This window comes from Papilio xuthus, unplaced genomic scaffold (assembly GCF_000836235.2).
Source record: "Papilio xuthus unplaced genomic scaffold, Pxut_1.1 DF827756.1, whole genome shotgun sequence".
Classification (NCBI taxonomy): Eukaryota; Metazoa; Arthropoda; class Insecta; order Lepidoptera; family Papilionidae; genus Papilio; species Papilio xuthus.
In genome coordinates this window covers 5,596,616-5,615,455 of record NW_013530893.1, presented here as the reverse complement: position 1 = coordinate 5,615,455, position 18,840 = coordinate 5,596,616, and the positions used below count along the sequence as shown (strand labels likewise).

Here is an 18,840-nt window from a genome sequence, read left to right as displayed (position 1 = left end):
AAGTGGAAAACCAAACCTCGAGTTTTGTCACTATTATAAATATCTTTCTGCATTCCAATCATTTTGTGTCGTCTGCTTCGGTGCTGCATTAAGCATTTTTCAGAAGGCGCCAGAGAGAGACGAAAGATCTATCATTCCCTTTTCTTCCCGTTTCAGAAGTGTACCGTATGTATTTTCAGAATTTCAGTTACAGTCGCAATCCAACCGTGGTAAGGGACGGACGTCTCTATGTCGTTCGAAATTCGAACACGCGAGTTTTAAAAATCGAAAACGGTAGTTAAAGGTCTAATAAAATTAACTGTAATGTGTTTAGTGTTTTAAGAAGTGTTTGAAGTGTGATTTTTTTTTATTAAGAAGTGTACACTTGATGTTTTGACTTTGTTATTTGTGCCAGATCATTTTAGATGAAAATAACCTTAGTATATTTTCGGTCGAGGACGTTAAACTAACACTATTTCTTGGACGGTTTACATATTATGTGATAAATTTTTAATTCTATTGCGAATCTCTTTCAGGTAAGATTAGCAAAAAAAATTTTGTTTTCTAATTTTTTTTTAAAAGATTATTTTATATTATTTTAAAAATAAATTAAATAATTTTCTTAACAAATTTTAATAAAACTTGATAATATTTTTATTCTTGTTTTATAAGACTAGCTAAGTAGAGTCGACATAGACAACTTTAATTGGCTTAAAGTAGCCAAATTAAACAGTATATCGAACGTTGCAGTTTTGTGGTAAATAAACAAAAAATATACATTTATATACACTTATATATCTTTTTATATACAGACTTTATTCCAACGCGTAAAAATTTATATATATATATTACTGCGCTGAGATGACAAATGTACTCAAACTGTCCCTTATGAGGACTGACATATACTTAATAGCATATTAGTAAATTAAGGCACAAATATGACTGATACCTTCTCCCTTGTTCACGTAAAGTTAGGTTACGTTTTCGGGTTAGAGGGCGGAATGACGTGGTCCCGTGTGGTAAAATTTTGTGAAGGCTCGACTACTTTGTCATGGTCTTGAAGCTTAATGTAAGATCCTGGTGTGGTCAAAAGTTCCATTGGTGATTCTCGGACCCTCGCCACCGAGGGGTTTTAGTACGAATTGTCTCTCCTTCCATATAAAAGACAGGGAATCTTTTAAAGATTCGAACTCCGTAATTAAAACTAGTGAGACTGGGTTAGTTTTTTTCTTCACTCCTTCAATCGTCTTTGTCAATAACATGATACAATTTCTAACTGAATCAACCCGTTAAAATACTCTTAAAATCTTAATAGTAATTGCAAGCAAAAATTTTAATTAATCTTAAATTTTTTTTTTAAAATACAAACATTATCTTGTGTCCTCAGAATTTTACATTAAGTTTTAACAAAATATTTCTAGCGATTTAGGAACTAAATGGTGATATATAAAAACATGGATCAGTTAAATTTTCAACGATAAGAATGTAATTTAAATCATTGTGTAAAAACTATGATTTAAAAGTTTTTCCTTGTATTTAAGTGACGTAGAAAGGTTTTAATAGTGTTTCGTTCTTTGAAGTTTTCACGTGATGAAGTCACAGCCATTTTGGAGAACATCTCCGACTTTAATGGACATGCTATTAAAGTCAGCGTAATTTAGTGGTGTTTTTAAAACACGACCACCATTGAAACGTATCACTGAATAAACTGAACACTTGATTTTTGCGAGTTCACACTATTTAAAACTTGTATTAAAACATGTTTGTAAATAAGACAATAATTGTTTTAACATAAATTCCAAAATATCTTTAACTTTAGTTATTTTTTTTTAATATTAGAAGATTTTTTGTTAAGCTTAGTAATATTATAAATGCGAATGTTTAGATAGATCGATGTTTGTTTGTTTGAATGTATCTCCAAAACGGATGCATGGATCTCGATGAAATTTGGCATAGATGTAGAAAATAGTCTGGAAGAAAACATAGGCTACTATTTATTTTTATTCCGCGCGTACGGAGTCGCGGGCGGCAGCTAATTTACTAATATTTCTTGTTCAATTCTAACTAAGCTTTATGGTTTTGCTAGGATATGGTGAACAACATTAGTCGAATGGTGGGATTCGAATCCCCGACCTCGTGATCGAAAACCCGTAACTTTAACCATTAGACTATTGATGCTGCCATTGTCATCTTAATTTAAAAAATAAAGAAAATTTTAATCTGATATCAACTCATTAATTAGAGATAATATTCGATAAACAAAAAAAAAGCTCGTACAATATTGTTATCCTTGTCACTCTCGTTGAAAAAAATGAAATGACAATAAGTTCTTGTACTTTTAAACTCTCTGTTAGGAGGAGAAATCTGGGTACTCACGTTTCGCTCCAGTTGCGGCAATTTGGAATATTAAAAAAAGAGTTATTGCGACATTGTTGAGTAAAGTATATTGTGCTCTTCCAGATGCCTTTTGTATGAATTAAGGAATATGTCTTATTTTCATTTCATTGTTATTAACCTTAGCTTCTGAACAGGAAAAATGTTATCATATTTTTTTTACTTCTCAAAAAACGTAATATAGCGAGATACAGTAGAATAAGTGCGAAACTTCTATAATCGAAAGTCATTGCCCATTTTCGATTGACGATTTCCATGCTCGTGGAAATCTTAATAAAATGTTGTATTCTCTTGGACTCTTACTTATCCAGGTTCGATTGGATTTTACAGATTTTGTGTTATTTTAGATTATGTTCTACATCTATGCCAAATTTCATCAAGATCCGTTAAGCCGTTCAGGAGATACCTTAAACAAACATCCATCCATCTAAACATTCGTATTTTTAATATAAATAAGATTATATACGGAACACACCAATATTATTACATACATAAGAAAAGTCATTCTAAATTATTTTAAACCAATTAACTCTCGTCAATAAATAGCAAAAGTAATTTAAAATCAAATGCGTTACATCAAACGAAATTTTACATAAACTGAACGAAAAAAAATGTTACGGAGTTAATTTCCTTTGAAAATAAGCGTTTCGGAAGTTATTAGGTTTTTTGTTCTGAAATAGCTTGGGGATTCTTCGTCCCTTATTGGAAAGAACTCCTTTTCTATCTAAAAAAATTGCCTGAAAAAGAGAAAAACAATAAAAGTGTTATTATACCTTGCTCCAAATAAATCTATTCAAGATTTTTTTATACGTTTTGTTTCTTGTTTTTATTATATTTTTTATCATTTCATTCTTTTACCTTTACAATGAAACACTACGAAAATTTCAATATATTTTTGTTACAAAAGCCGTATGTTTGAAAATATGAATAAAATTTTTGATGTTTCATGTTTATTTTATTCATGTTTTTTTATGAAAATAATATTTAAAAGTTAATTTTCAATTCGAATTTTAAAATTCAAATTATATTAAAATTGTTATTCGTTTGAATATTTCCTACAAAATTGGTTAAAACTTAATAAATGCTTTTGTTTTCCTTTTCCAATTCAATTAATTTTAAACTTTTTTAAACTATTCGACAGATTTTGTTGGCTATTTATATTTCGATTCTATGATACATTTTGTTTTTATATTATACGAGTACTAGCGGACCCGAAAACCGTTGTCCTGTCTCCACGTCTTTAATTTGAATAAATTAATATGAAGTTAATATTTGACGAAAATTGTGAATCTAAACCATTCCCAGATCCCCTTGAATACACACAAAAAATTTCATCAAAATCGGTCCAGTCGTTTGAGAGAAGTTCAGTGACATACACACTCACACAAAAATTATATATATATTATATTTTAACCATAGCAAAAGGTTGCTTAATTTAATTTATAGAATGCGATCCTCATTTATTTTTCTGCTATCCTTCTATTTTCTCTTTAAATTTATATTTCTTTTAAATTGACCAAAGAGGTTATCTTTTACAAATAACCATGAAGGTTTCATATTACATTGAAAACTTTTTGTTTTTATTATGAAAAGATGCGAAAGTTTAATCTCCTTCATGTGTAGCACGTAATTTTAAATTATATTTCATTTAATTAATATTTTAACTTCCATTAATATATTTTTACAAAAGAAAGCAGATTATTTAAATGAAATCAGAAATGTATCAGGCTGGCTATTATATTTAATTTCCTATAGCAATGAAAGAGTAATTAAAACGTTTGCCATCGAACTGAAATGCTTTCTCGTTTATTGGATGTGTGCACGTTCTTAATAAAGCCTGCATCTGAAATATTGAACGGTAAAGCCTTGCTGTAAACTAAATGATGCGGCTACAGAAAGCCATGATTGAAATACGTATTAAGAAACCTTTAGTATTGTTTTTTTTATGTTACTAGCTGACACACATGACTCCTTTCATTTGAATATATAAAAAAAAACTTAATTAGTAGCCTGTGTTCTTTAAGACTATGTTCTATATGTATGGTAAATTTCATCAAGATCCGCTGAGTCGTTTCGGAGTTACCTTTAAACAAACATCCATCCAAACTTTGGCATTTCTGATATTAGATTTTTGCATCGCGCGAGATTAGCGTTGAACGCACTTCGTGAATCGTCAACGCAAGTCGTCTATACAGTCAGTACAGGCAATGCGACTATATGTCAAGTGTATATGTTCAACCATCTCGTAAATTGCAGCGACTATTGTTACGATGATTTTGACAAACAGGTTGCGAGCTGTCTTAAGCGGTGATAGAAAAGTCGGCGACTCGTGTTGTACACGAATCTCTGACATTGTATCGCGTAAGTCGAATGAGCGACAAAAATTATCCTGTTTCTAATATTTACGTTGCTGGTGTAGGATGGGCTTAAGTGGGAATCTTTTGGTTGTAGATTATTTTCGAAGAATTTCAAACTTGGAACAATAAATTGTTCCGTATCGGTTTAACAGACAAAGGGGCGTCAGTTTACAATGACGAAGTCTGTAATTAAACATTCTATTCTTCTCTTGATTAAAGACTCCGACCATTGTTGTCCCTTTAAGTCAGTGAAAGTGTTGCCTTGCGTTAAGAAATATGATTTTAAATTGCAAACTGTACTTCACTCTATAATTTTAAGTAAGACATTTAAATTATGACTATATTTATATCTTATCTTACTAGTAATATAAATGAGAATGTTTAGATGGATGTTTGTTTGAAGGTATCTCCGGAACTGCTCAAAGGAAAGGCAGAGATGTAGAGCATAGTCTGGAAGAACACATAGGGTACTAATTATGTTTTTTAGTTAGCACGAAGGATGTCGCGGACGTCTGCTAGTAATTTTATACCTGAAAGGTAAGGTTTTTTTTATAGCCATGATGATAAAGGAGCAAGCTATCACGTTTGAAGACAGAAATGTGTACTATAACAGAAAGGATGTACAGAAAAAATCGTGGGAAGTAGACGGTGTACTGGTCTACGACACCAAGCTTGTTGTTGTAAACGCAGAATTACTTCCACTTGACTACATTACTGATCTTACTAATATTATAAATGCGAATGTTTGGATAGACGGATGTTTGTTGTAAGGTATCTCTAGAACGGCACAACAGTTGAAAGGCACAGATATAATATAACATGGAAGAAAACATAGGGTATTAATTAGGTTTTTTTATGCCGTGCAAGTGGAGTCGCAGGCGACAATGTGGTTAGCTAATAATAACGTTATTTCTCAAATCCTTGTTTATGATATTTGTAGAAAATTAAATCTAAAAACAACGTATTTTTTCTTAATTTAATATTCTCTTAATAATTATCTATTATGAAATCTATTTATACATAAGTGTTAAGGAAAATTTAGTAAGATATTCTCTAAGAGAAAATTTCCTTGAAAATAAGGTCAATAGAAAATTACGTAAATATTCCATTATTTTGTTCTTGGAAATTATTTAGTATAAGTTGTTTTGAAGCTTCGATGTTGATTGAATTGTTATATTATTAGAATATTCTATAATCTTACTTATATTATAAATGCGAAAGCTTTGATGGATGGATGTTTGTTAAAAGGTAACTTCAGAACGGTTGCATGGATATTGCTGAATTTTGGCACAGATCTAGAATACATTCTGAAAGAACACATATGTTACTTCATCATCGGCTCACTATACGTCCCCACCGAGGGGCTCGGAGACTACCCTAAGTTAAGGATGATTAGGCCATAGTCAACCACGCTGGCCAAGTGCGGGTTGGTTGACGTTACACATATCTTTTAATTTCTTCTCAGATATGTGCAACCCGCATTACGATATTTTCCTTCACCGTAAGAACGTCGAATAAATGTACATATGTAAATCGGAAAACGAAAAACACATTGTTACATGGCGGGATTCGAACCCAGGACCTGCAGATTATAAGTCAACTGTTTGACCCCTGAGCCACCGACGTTCTTCACATAACACTTACTTATTAAGTTTTATTTTTAATGCACACGAATAAAGTCGCGAGCGATTGCTAGTAAAGTAATTAAAAAAATATACTTCACACGCACAATTCTCATATCAGTATTCAAACTGGCAGAGGTTTCATTTCGGTAGCGTTTTAGAAATCGCGCTCGCGTATCCGGTCGGGCCGGATATCCGGCCGCTGCGAATGATAGCCGGGTATAAAAACGGACCAAAGCTTTGATCAAAGGTTAACCGGGGACGTAGGTACTTGGACAATTTCCTACACAAGGCAAAAGATCGCTTCTAAGAAAGTAAGAAGTAAAATAAAAGTGTAGTGTTGAAAAAGATTGTTGAGATTTTTTTAAAATAACAATTTTGGTTTGTGTGTACACGAGTAGTATTAAGAAAGAGTTATTTATATTTTGTTAACTTACCGTAGGTTTCTGAGACCAAATCTTTATATAAAACATACCGTCCTTATCTTTGACAAAACAAAGATATCGTGTTTGAAACGGGGATACTGTCCTCGGAAAACTACAGTTAAAGATTAGAAAAATACTGCACAAAACCACATTATCTGTGTATTATCAAAATCTATTGAAAATATGTTTTTATCCAAGTGTTTTGGTAGTGGAAACTCACGCTAATATTAATTATAAGCTTTAACTTTTTTCATATTTAAGGTATAAATGCTTATCGCATGACATTTTTCACGTTAAGCAAAGGTTTAGGAAGAGGGTGGATCTGTGAAATCATAAAATGCCTTTTATAGTTTCCGGTTCCGAAGCGTCGGACTGAATGTTGTCAATAAAAAAGATAAAACCGGAAATGTTGCCGCAGCGACCTTCCAATGTCGTTTTTACCTGTATATTTACGTATCAGGATTATTTGCGATTACGTCACTTCTTTTTTGTTTTTTTTTTGCTATAACAAGAAGTATTTTCTTACTCACAATTTCGACTATGTCATGTCTATTTAGACGTCTTTAAAGTTTTTGGTAATTGTCATGTCCATAATTGGATTATCAGATATACGATTAAAGATTGACTTTTTGATCAAGCTATCTTCAAAAATTTCATTTTACCGATATGCTGCACAAATCTTATATCTTTAAATGAGCAATTCTTGTATATATATATATATATATATATATATATATAATTGGAATCTCGGAATCGGCTTCAACGATTTTCATAAAATTTAGTATATAGGGGGTTTCGGGGGCGATAAATCGATCTAGCTAGGAATCATTTTTAGAAAATGTCTTTTTATTCATGTTTTATCGATAATCAACTTAAACATAAACTTAACTTTTTCTATCGGTAAGATCGAAAAATATTATTCATATTTCATCATTTTATTAGTAATTTGTACTTAAATATAATTTCCAAAAAACACAATCAAAAAAAAAATAAAAAATACCGAGTAAAGCTCGGTCATCCAGGTACTATTATATAAATTTAGACGATTTCAATACGAATACTAGCAAATTTTCGGGCTAGGCCCTAAGGCTAGGGCTAGGTTACATCTTATTTCTTACTAATATTAAAAATGAGAACGTTTGGATGTATGAATGGATGTTTGTTAGAAGGTATCTCTAGAACCATTGAAAAGATCGCTGAAATGAAGCATAGATGTAGAACATAGCCTGGAAAAAACATAGGCATTAATTATATTGTTTTATTTACGCTCGGACGGAGTCACAGGCCTCAGCTAGTTATTACAATCAAAAGGATGATTGCTGCTTCAAATAAACATTATTTTTATTATAAATTCGTAGCAGGACTGAGCTTATCGTTTCCTCGAATGAACAGTTCGATGATTTCATTTTGTCCAATTTATTTTATAAACTCAGATAACAATTGGATAACGATTTAAGATGGAGAAATTAATGATTATAAAATATCTATAGGTTTTTCAATTTAACATGATTAACATTTTAAAAGAACTCTTAGAATAATGATAAAATTTTTCATTAATACAGGGAAGCGTAGTTAAGGAGCCAAGGTTATAATGGACCAGATTTGTTAAATGTACAATAAAGTTTTCATCACCATCATCACTATCATCACTAGATCACTATACATCCCCACAGAGGGGCTCGGAGCCTACCCTAAGTTAAGGGTGATTAGGCCATAGTCAACCAAGCTGGCCCAATGCGCTCAGATCTGGCTCAGAGGTCAAGCACTTGCAATCCTTGCGTCCTGGGTTCGAATCCCGCCATGTACCAACATGTTTTTCGATGTTCTATTTACATATGTGCATTCAACGTTCTTACGATGAAGGTATACATCGTTACGCTGCACATATCTGCGAAGAAATTTAAAGACGTGTGTGAAGTCGACTCGCATTGGGCCAGCGTTGATTATGGCCTAACCATTCCTAACTTAGGGTAGACTCCGAGCCCTTTAGTGGGGACGTATAGTGAGCTGTTGATGTAAAGGATTTCCTACTTTTGTATTATAATAGTGAATTGTAAATTAGAAATAAAAGAAAATCACAATTGTGATTTTTCATCGTTATTGTTAATTCCGTATCAAAAGTATATTCAACTTTGTTGGATTATTTTTCAATCAAAAACAATGAGTATCCAAAAATAAATTCGTATAATCTTTTGTTGTATCTGTTAGCTTTTATTTTAACGACAAAATTCTGTATTTTTAGTGAAAAAAAAAATTGTATACATCACAGTATATTTTGGAGATTCGCTTCGAAACAATGGAAACATTGTAATAAAGAATTTTGTAAGTACTTAAGTAATTGAAGATTATTTTTTTGCGTGAGCATTGTTTGAATTTTTTCATACTTCTGATTTTGTGAAAAAAAGACATGTTTTGGATGTGATTAAAAGGCTCGTCCTAGAAGAGAGATTTTTGAGTGTAATTTGACGGTAGTCGTTGCTATGACTACAATCCACAGAATACTTCGTATCTTACTATAACATTTTTTTATAAAATACTAACTGTCGCCCGCGACTTTGTCCGCATGGATATATAAAAAATATTTATATATAGATAAGTTAAATTAAAAGCAGCTCTTCGAGGCACAAATTCGAAAAAAAAAGAATAAATAGTATACTATGTCCGTCTCCTGGCTCTAAACTACCTCCTCACCAATTTTCAGCCATATCGGTAAAGCCGTTCTTGAGTTATAAATAGTGTAACTAACACGACTTTCTTTTATATATATAGATTAGCAGATTTTTTTTGAATTTACTAATATTTCTTTTACCATTCCAACTAAGCTCTAGGCTTGTGCTAGGATATGGTTTACGATAATAGTCGAATGGCGGGATTCGAATCCCCGACCTCGTGAGCGGAAATCCGCACCCTTAACCATTAGGCTATTGACACTATTACATTAATACGAATGTTTAGGAAAAGGTAACTCATTGAAATTTGGCATAGATGTAGTACATAGCCTACAAGAACACATGGGCTACTGATAAGTTTTAACTCCGCATAGTTAGTATAAAAGAAAATGTTTTTTTAAATCTATAGCGTTACGAAGAAAATCCGAAAATGAGGCAGTGTATTAACGCAACACTAGACTTACTAAAATGTCGACGTTTATGTCCCCTCACTATTCATTCTGACGCAGGACTTTGTAACGTAAGCACGTCATTCGCGCCAAAGGATTCTAACTAATATTCTCTAAAAATAGTAAGCAAAAGGCAGATTTTCTTCCTATTAAGCTGTATTTTAAATTCAAATGGAATACAAATATAATATTGACATAATTCATTTCTAGATGTATGAAGAAGATCGTATATTCTGCCCACCCTTCTGGGTCACCGGCGTGAGTCATTGTTGTAATATAACTTTGATTAAATCTATAACTTAGTCATGAAAGAAGATATTTTTCTTTAACACATTCAATTATTCTCATTTGGTTGAATTTTTAAAATAACGATGTCGTGACTCGAACTCTTCAAAAGATCTCATTAAAAAATATGTTATCTTTTAAAGTGAAATAGAGGAGAAAAAAAAACATTTTTCGAGCTTTCATCAAACGTGTCAACGACTCCTTTCAGTAAGGAGTAAAAAGAAAAAAAATTGTCATTTAATGGAGTAAAATGTGCTCTACGTAAACAAAAATCTCCAATTAAAAACAATAATCAAGTATTGAATAAAGAATGAAACATTCTGCCAAAGGCGTGGCACACTGGCCAGTGAACCTTTGCCTTTTTATATCTATTAAAAGACTAGCTGCTTGCGACTCTATTCGCGCAGAATTAAAAAAAAACTTAATAACTAGTCTATATGTTGTTCCAGACTATATTCTATATGTATGCCAAATTTCATGGAGATCCGTTGAGCCGTTCCGGAGATACCTTCAAACATCTATCAATCTTAACATTCGTATTTATATGGCTTATTATTATATATTAACCTTATTCTAATATAATAATAATATATTACATTTCAAATACAAAATATATTATACTAAAAATAGAACACCACCGGCTGCGGAGTCCCATGACTCAAACAACCAGTGGTCAGGGCTGCAGAGACAGGAACCTTCTCACGATGCGTGCGGTTTCTTGGATAGGTATTTATAATATTAGTAAGAAGTAAGATAGTAAAGAACAGTGCGGGAAATCACTAACAAGATGTCCTGAATAGTGGAATTATTAGTGCAAATAATTTATATAGGTTTAATGTAAGGATTGTAACAACGAATAAACGTATTTTGGCTGCCGTGCTATTTTCAATTTATACATAAGGCTATATATTACTATTATACAAGTGAAAATTATATAATAATACATAATTTATACTATATTTTGACTCTACATTACTACAACTGAGCGTCACTTGCTCAGGGGTTGAGCACTTGACTTGTAATCTGCAGATCCTGGATTCGAATAATGTATCCCATCACATAAAAATGTGATATTCAATTTACATAACATTTATCCGATATTCTTACGGTGAAGGAGAACAGAGATATGTGTGAAATCAACCCGCACTGGACCAACGTGGGGTAAGCGCAAATGTACGTCCATATAGTAAGATGATGATGATGATTCCAACAGAGAACAGAACAGAGTTTTCAGAGATTTTGGTCTAAGAAACCAATGGTTAGTTGTACAAAGGATCTTAAGCTTAATCCGGATTTAACCGAGCATTTTCAACGAGAACAAACCTCACTATTGTTGAAGGAAATTCTTCGTAAATAGTAAAGTCACACTTTATTAGTTGTAGAACACAAAGGATAAGCCATCTCGGTTGTCAATTCGCACAATTTCTGCGCTTGACTGCATTGTGTGAAATTGTCGGTCACAATTTTCAGGAGGCTATTACCGGTCAGAAATGTGGTGTGTACGCTATTCTTTTCAGCTGAAAACTTTCATCTTTACTGGCACTAATACAATGTTTACTTTGTATTTTGTAAATACTTTTAAGGGTTTGATTAATGAAAAATGAAGCGAGTATTATAGTCATGCAGAAGTCAATTTTTAGAGTTCGGTACCTCATAGGAAAAAAACGGAACCTTTATAGGATCACTTTGTTGTCTGTCCGTCTGTCTGTCAAGACCCTTTTTTATAATTTAATAACAAAACATGTCTCAATACTGTCTATAATCAATACCCACAGTTGATTAGTGTACAAATAATTACAAAAAAAAATAGGACGTCTAAGTAAAGATAGAAAACAATATAATAATCTTAGTGTAATTTAAAAAAGAGTTTGAGTCTCCAATGAAGTAGCGCCATCTATTGCCTGCATTTTAAAACGAAGATTTTTAAATTTAAAATATTTAATTTTTATATATAACACTTTTTATTAATTTAGTTTTCTTTATAAATTTATCTCAAACTTTTGCAGTTCAAAACTCTATATTTTAAATACTGGCTGTCGCATATCTATCAGTGTGGATTTAAAAAAAATAAGTAGCCTATGTGTTCTTCCGGACTATGGTCTACATCTATGTCAAATTTCAGCGAGATTAATGCAGCCGTTCTGGAGATACCTTCAAACATCCATTCATCCATCTAAACCAGTGGTTCCCAAACTTATTTTGTCTACTGCCCACCCGTCTGTGCGCTCCCATATTTTCACATATTTAAAAACCACTATAAATTCAAATTAAATTAATTAATTATTGTGACCTATATATGTATATTAACGGAGAATTCTAAACGAAACTTTTACTATAACCCGCAACTTGAGACCTGCAGCGCCCACAAGGGGGCGTTATCGCCCACTTTGGGAAAGACTGATCTAAATTGGCATTTATAATATTAGTATGTTGTGTTATTAATATGATTAAAATTAACATAAGCCCATCCAAAATCTCATTTGAATCATTTCTCTCATAAAACATTTTCCATAATATTATTATGACGGGAGAAATCCCTTTTTCAGTTGCGCCATTACGACATTTTTATACCCGTATGTCCTTAAGGATAAATTTTGTTCTACCCTCATTTAAACACACATTTAAACCTACGAAAGCGAGGGATTATTTAAAAAGCGCGTTGACATTTCACAGGATGTTTTATAAAATTAAACCAAAGCGAAATTCAGGAAATAAACTAGAAATCCTTATATTCAATTTGGTTTTGGTAAATGGAGAGACATCAAAAGTGGTTTTATATATTTTAATTTTGTTTCTGTCTATTCGATTATATTAATAACATACTTTATTTCTTTTAATTTCCGACTTTTATGGTAGGTGTAGCTAGCATTCGTTGCGTTGTATTTGGCTCGTTCACGTACCGACACGTGTTGCCGGTCCAAAGGTCTGACATCGACTGACGTCCCCTCTCTCCGGTGTGTATGGCGTGTACGCTCGAGACAAACAACACTACGTTTATGCATACACTACAGTAGGGAACATACGACGTGAAATATCAAACTGCGCTTTTCTCTACGTAGAGCAAACGTAGTAATATGTAATCTTCCATACATCTCCATTAGCAGTCTTCTCTGAATTCACTCTCTTCGAAAGCATGTCCTATATATCGTCTAGCACTATAGGCGTATAGTACATGTTATAATAACCATAGAGGTAGCATGACTTCGACCACACAGACTTAAGAAAAATCTACTAACATTTTAGTCAGTTTAAAAATTAGTAAAAAAGAGGACCAACCTGCGAGCAAAACCATTCAATGAAAAAAAATAAAAAAGCATACAAACGAATTGACAACCTCCTTCTTTTTTAAATCGCCTAATAGTAGCCTTCAATATGGCTGCGTGCATCGTATACACATAAGTCAAAGTCTCGTCAAAATATGTCAACCCGTTCCGGAACATACAGACGGACAAATATTTTCAATGTTACATACAGACATTCCAATTTTATTAATATATATACATTTAATTGAGAGTTTGAGTATCACAATTTATGTTACCTGTAATTTCAGTGCTAAAACACCTCAACATTAGAATTGTTCTCATGAGACTAATTCAGCTAATTTAGTAGCCAGCATTAGGTAACAACATTTAAACTTTAAATTGCTTTCCACACTTTTAGTCGTATGTTTATTTGATAATTGAACGAATAAACTAATTGTAAATTGTTGATAGCACAAAGAAAAAAATATTTTGCAGTTGTTAAGAACCTTGAACCTTGAACCGAAATGTACACATTCTACGATCCACGACAATGTACGATTGTATTTTTCGATTTACATATGTACATAAACATACGCAATTGCATATGCGTTGCGTAACTTTGATCGACGGAGGAGAGGATGCACGGAAAGTAAATATTTTCCCTTTCCATGCATCCTCTCATCCGGAAAGTCCACATCCACTTCCCATCCTTTCCTTATAAGAAAAGGGTGGGAAGGTAAAGAGGACTAAATTGGGCCTCCTGGACTCTCATCAAACGAAACGCGGAATTGCTTACACTTGACGCCTGTCTTCTGTGTGGTCGTGGTATATCACCGGGCGAGCCGGGCCAATTCGTGCGAAGATGTTAAAGCGGGCTCTACCACTGTTAAATATACGAAATATATGTATGATCAAAGTACGACAGTATTACAATATTATATGAAGCAAAAGCTTTGTACGCCTTTTTAAGTAAATTGCGAAAACTTATGAATATATTAAACAGTATCTTACATTCAAAGTCGTTTAATGAACACCCTTTGTATAATAAATAATAAGTACTATTAAGTAACTATACAAAATTCGTTGCACGCGCTTATAAAAGCTTAGATTTAAAAAAATATTCTTTTTTTTTCAAAAGTTATCTTATATTTTATTTGTACTGTTTTAATATAAAGAATAATATAACGAAGAAGCCGAATAAATAACGTATTGCCCTAAAAATATTTGACGCGGCAAATAAATAGCAAAATCTTTTGATGTCGCTGAAGATTTTTAGAATCATCATGTCTTAAATATTATATAGTAGTCAACGAATAATTTTCCTTGATATATTTGTTAAAGAAACTTCTTCTGATTCTTATTTATAAAATAAATTTATGATTATTTTCCTATACACGCGTCGTCAACTTAAAAAATATTCAAAGTTCTAATCGTAATTTAGCTATTTAAATTAAAAAGGAGCAACATACGCTAAATTGTTGTTAGGAAACGATATAATAACACCATAGAGAGAAATAAAACAATAATATAATATAATACTTTAAATAAACAAAAAATATGACGTTGTTTGTGTTGAAGAAAACGCGTAAAAAGTAACATTCGCGGCAAAAGTTTGTAACGTAAATAATAGTCGGAAAAAGAAGATATTCAGAAACTTTACCGCCACACCACAATAGTTCGCTTCTTTTATTGCACAAGGAAAGATTCACTAAAGCTTTCTTTGTGAAAGAATATGGAAACGTTTTGTATTCATTTAATTTTTTTATTTTTCTCGATATCAATGTTCCATTCCATAACTTTAATAACTAAACATTGCAATTAATTACACATGTATATTTGCAGCTATAAAAGCATCAGGAGTTTATTATCATAACATTGAGTTCTGCTTTCAAAAATTGAAGAATAAATATGACGATAATAGATTTATCTTACATACAAATGAACGGCCACTTACTAAATTATGAGACGGAAAAGGACTATAGTTCGTAGCTATTTGTGATGGATAATATTAATCGAGTCCTTTCTTCCCTTGGAATATAAAAGGAAGGGTTCTGAGGAGTTGGGTCTTTTCTATTGTACCCAAGAACTCTTCACCTATACTTACTATGAATATGAATTATATATGTTAAATATTATTACTTAACATATATATTTTGAGATAAATTCTTATATTTATAATGCGGAAATAACAAAACAAAGTTCGACTGAATTACGTTAAAGTGAATACTTACAATAATATTAAAATTTATTACAGACTTTGCTTTCATCTTTTAGGATCTCGCAAACTTTTTGAAATAACGAGTTGTAATCGCTTTCAACATCTGATGCCGACATTTAAAGGGTTTATTAAAGAAAGTTATGTAAAACTTATTTTATTTATATGCTTTAATATTTGATCAGTGGAATTCATCACGTATTTAAACGCATGTTGACTTTGATAAAAGAAATATAAAACCTTTTTTACGCGATTGACTGATATACATTTTAAACAACATAACTCATGCCCGTAACCCAGAGAAGTAGACAGAGACAAGGAGCATTTGGCACGGTCCTGACACCTCTCTCGCGTCTTTTACATTCATACATACGTGCACCGGCACACTGGCCTAATTTTAGTCCTCTCACCCTTCCCTATAAGGAAAGGATGGGAAGTGGAAGTGGATTGTTCGGATAAGAAGATCCATGGGAAGGGAAAATATTCTCTTTCTATGTACCCCGCCGTCGATTGAAGGTAGGCAACGCATCTGAAACTGCGGATGTCTAGTCAACGGTCGCTTCACTATTTCAGCGGCATCTGGCCGAGCGAGCCGTTTACCATCTTATGATTAAAAAAAATTACGTAAATTTACGACATACATATACGTTGGCTTAGAAGTTTGCTTTTTTCATAGAACCAAGGGACAGCAGACCAGTATTTGATATAAATTCCAGCTTGATATCTCGATGCGTTCCTGACAAATAGGGTCTTGACAGACAGACCAACGGGTAACAAATTGATCCTATAAGGGTTTCGTTTTTTTACTTCCGAGGTACGGAACCCTAAAAAATCTACGCATACATGCACGTCGGTTTCTGGTTCGATTATGACCTTCTCTAGCCTAAACGACTCAACTGATTTTGAACATTGCGGTGTCATTGGATTCGTATCCTTCTCAAAAATGTCATAGACAGGTTCAGACATAGTCAGGTTTTTAATTAACAAAATTAACCTTAATATAAGTCCGTGATTGAAAGAGCACATGACACACGAAATGTGAATGCGCCTTGACCGGCGTCTCTAGCGTGCCAACTAAGACGAGGCCGGACACAGCGACTAAGGTCATACTATGTTGCCAAGTCAACTCCGCTGAACAAATCCATGTATTCCTTTAAAGAGATAAGATAATTTACCAATAATTTCATTTGATTTAATCTCTTAACAATTCAAAGTCGTTTACAGATGGACATAAACACATTTATATTATAAGTATAGATTCATCTTCATCATCTCACTATGCATCCCTAGTGAGGGGCTTGGAGTCTACCCTAAGTTAAGGGTGACTAGGCCATAGTCAACGCTGGCCCAGTGCAGTTTTACTTTACCCATATCTTTGAATTTCTTTGTAGGTATGTGCAGATTGCATCACGTCTTTCCATCACTGTAAGAACGCCAGATAAATGTACATATGTAAATTGAAAAACAAATTGCTAAATGGGTGAATTCAAACCCAGAACCTGCAAATTATAAGTCAAGTTATCAACATCTGAGCCCCCGATGCTTAGTATTGTTGGGAAGAAAATCCGTAAATGTGCTAGTGTATTGACGGAACGCTAGCCTTACTAAAATGTCGACGTTTGTGTCCCCTCACTATTCATTCTGACACTGGACTTTGTAACGAAAGCACGTCATTCGCGCCAAAGGATTCTAATTAATCTTCTTATATATAAAATTCTCGTTTCATAATTTTCGTTCCCATACTCCTCCGAAACGGCTTGACCGATTCTCATGAAATTTTGTGACCATATTGAGTAGGTCTGAGAATCGGCAAACATCTATTTTTAATCCCGCGCGGACGGAGTCGCGGGCGACAGCTGGTAATATCTAAAAGTATAGATTAGTAGGTAAATTTTAATATTTTTAACTTCAGATAAACGCTTAATCCCTACGGGTCATTTGACCTTAAGTGTTGTTCTAAATCTAGGTATACCTTTGTCTATGTTAGTCATATGTAGCTATAAAATAGAGTCGTTCATTTCTATTGCGGTCATTATCAGTATTGGAAAGCCGTCGAGCGCAGTGCAAGCAATATTTAAAAATAACGCTCTTTTACAATATTCCAACGAAGTATTAAATGTTTTGTAAGACAGTTATCGTAAATTCCGACAGTTTGGAAAACAACGTAGATAAAAAATAGTATTGGTGAAATTTTGTCAATTTTATTCTTACTAATATTATAAATGCGAATTGGATGGATGTAGATTAGAAGGCATAGATGTAGAACATAGTCTGGAAGAACAGATAGCCTACTAATTAAGTTTATTAATTTTGCGCAGACGGAATCGTACGCTACAACTATATTTTATACTGTTTTTCAATGAATATGATATCTGTATATAAACTGAAGCGTCGGTGACTCAGGGGTCAAGCACTTGACATGCAATCGTCAGGTCCTGGGTTTTGAATCCCGACATGTACCAATGTGTTTTTCGATTTTAGATTTACACAATGTACATTTATCCGACGTTATTACGGTGAAGGAAAACATCTTGATGCAACCTGCACATATCTGAGAAGAAATTCAAAGATATGTCTGAAGTCAATCAACCCGCACTTGGCCAGCGTGGTTGACTATGGCCTAATCACCCTTAACTTAGGGTAGTCTCCGAGACCCTCTGTGGGGACATTTAGTGAGCTGATGATGATATAAACTGAAGTTTTTTTTATATATTCGCATGGCATGTCTAGTCAAAGACCACGAAGTATTCTTTCCTGGTGGTTATATCAAATATTTGATTTATAATAACAACGAAAAGTTATGTAAGTCAAATATTTTACTTTATCTCCATCAAAGATAAGTAAAGATGTCTCTCGAGTCCGCTTCGGTGCAAGTAACGGTCCTGCGTAGGGATTTAGCTTAGGGCATATTGATTATCTTTTACACAAACTCGTTCACACTAAAAATATTTGGGTTCTTAATACTTCGTCCCATGGGTATATTAGATATTTATTAGAAGTGTTATCTTTATAAATGTGAAAGTTTAGATGGATGGATGTTTGTTAGAATGTATGTCCAGAACGGCTCAACGGATCTTGATGAAATTTAGCATAGATGTAGAACATAGTCTGGAAGAATACGCTCATCAGCTCACTGTACGTCCCCACCGAGGGGCTCGGAGCCTACCCTAACTTAAGGGTGTTTAGGCCATAGTCAACAACGC

General features: G+C 33.0%; 1 protein-coding gene across 1 annotated transcript in view; it reads left to right on the top strand.

Moving 5' to 3' along the window:
* The first annotated feature begins 204 nt into the window (after positions 1-204).
* The window catches only part of LOC106116113 (uncharacterized), a 34,749-nt gene continuing 16,113 nt past the window's right edge, over positions 205-18,840 (top strand). The window contains exon 1 of the mRNA XM_013309854.1: positions 205-515. The gene's annotated coding sequence lies outside the window, so the exon portion shown is untranslated. The remainder of the gene's footprint in view (positions 516-18,840) is intronic.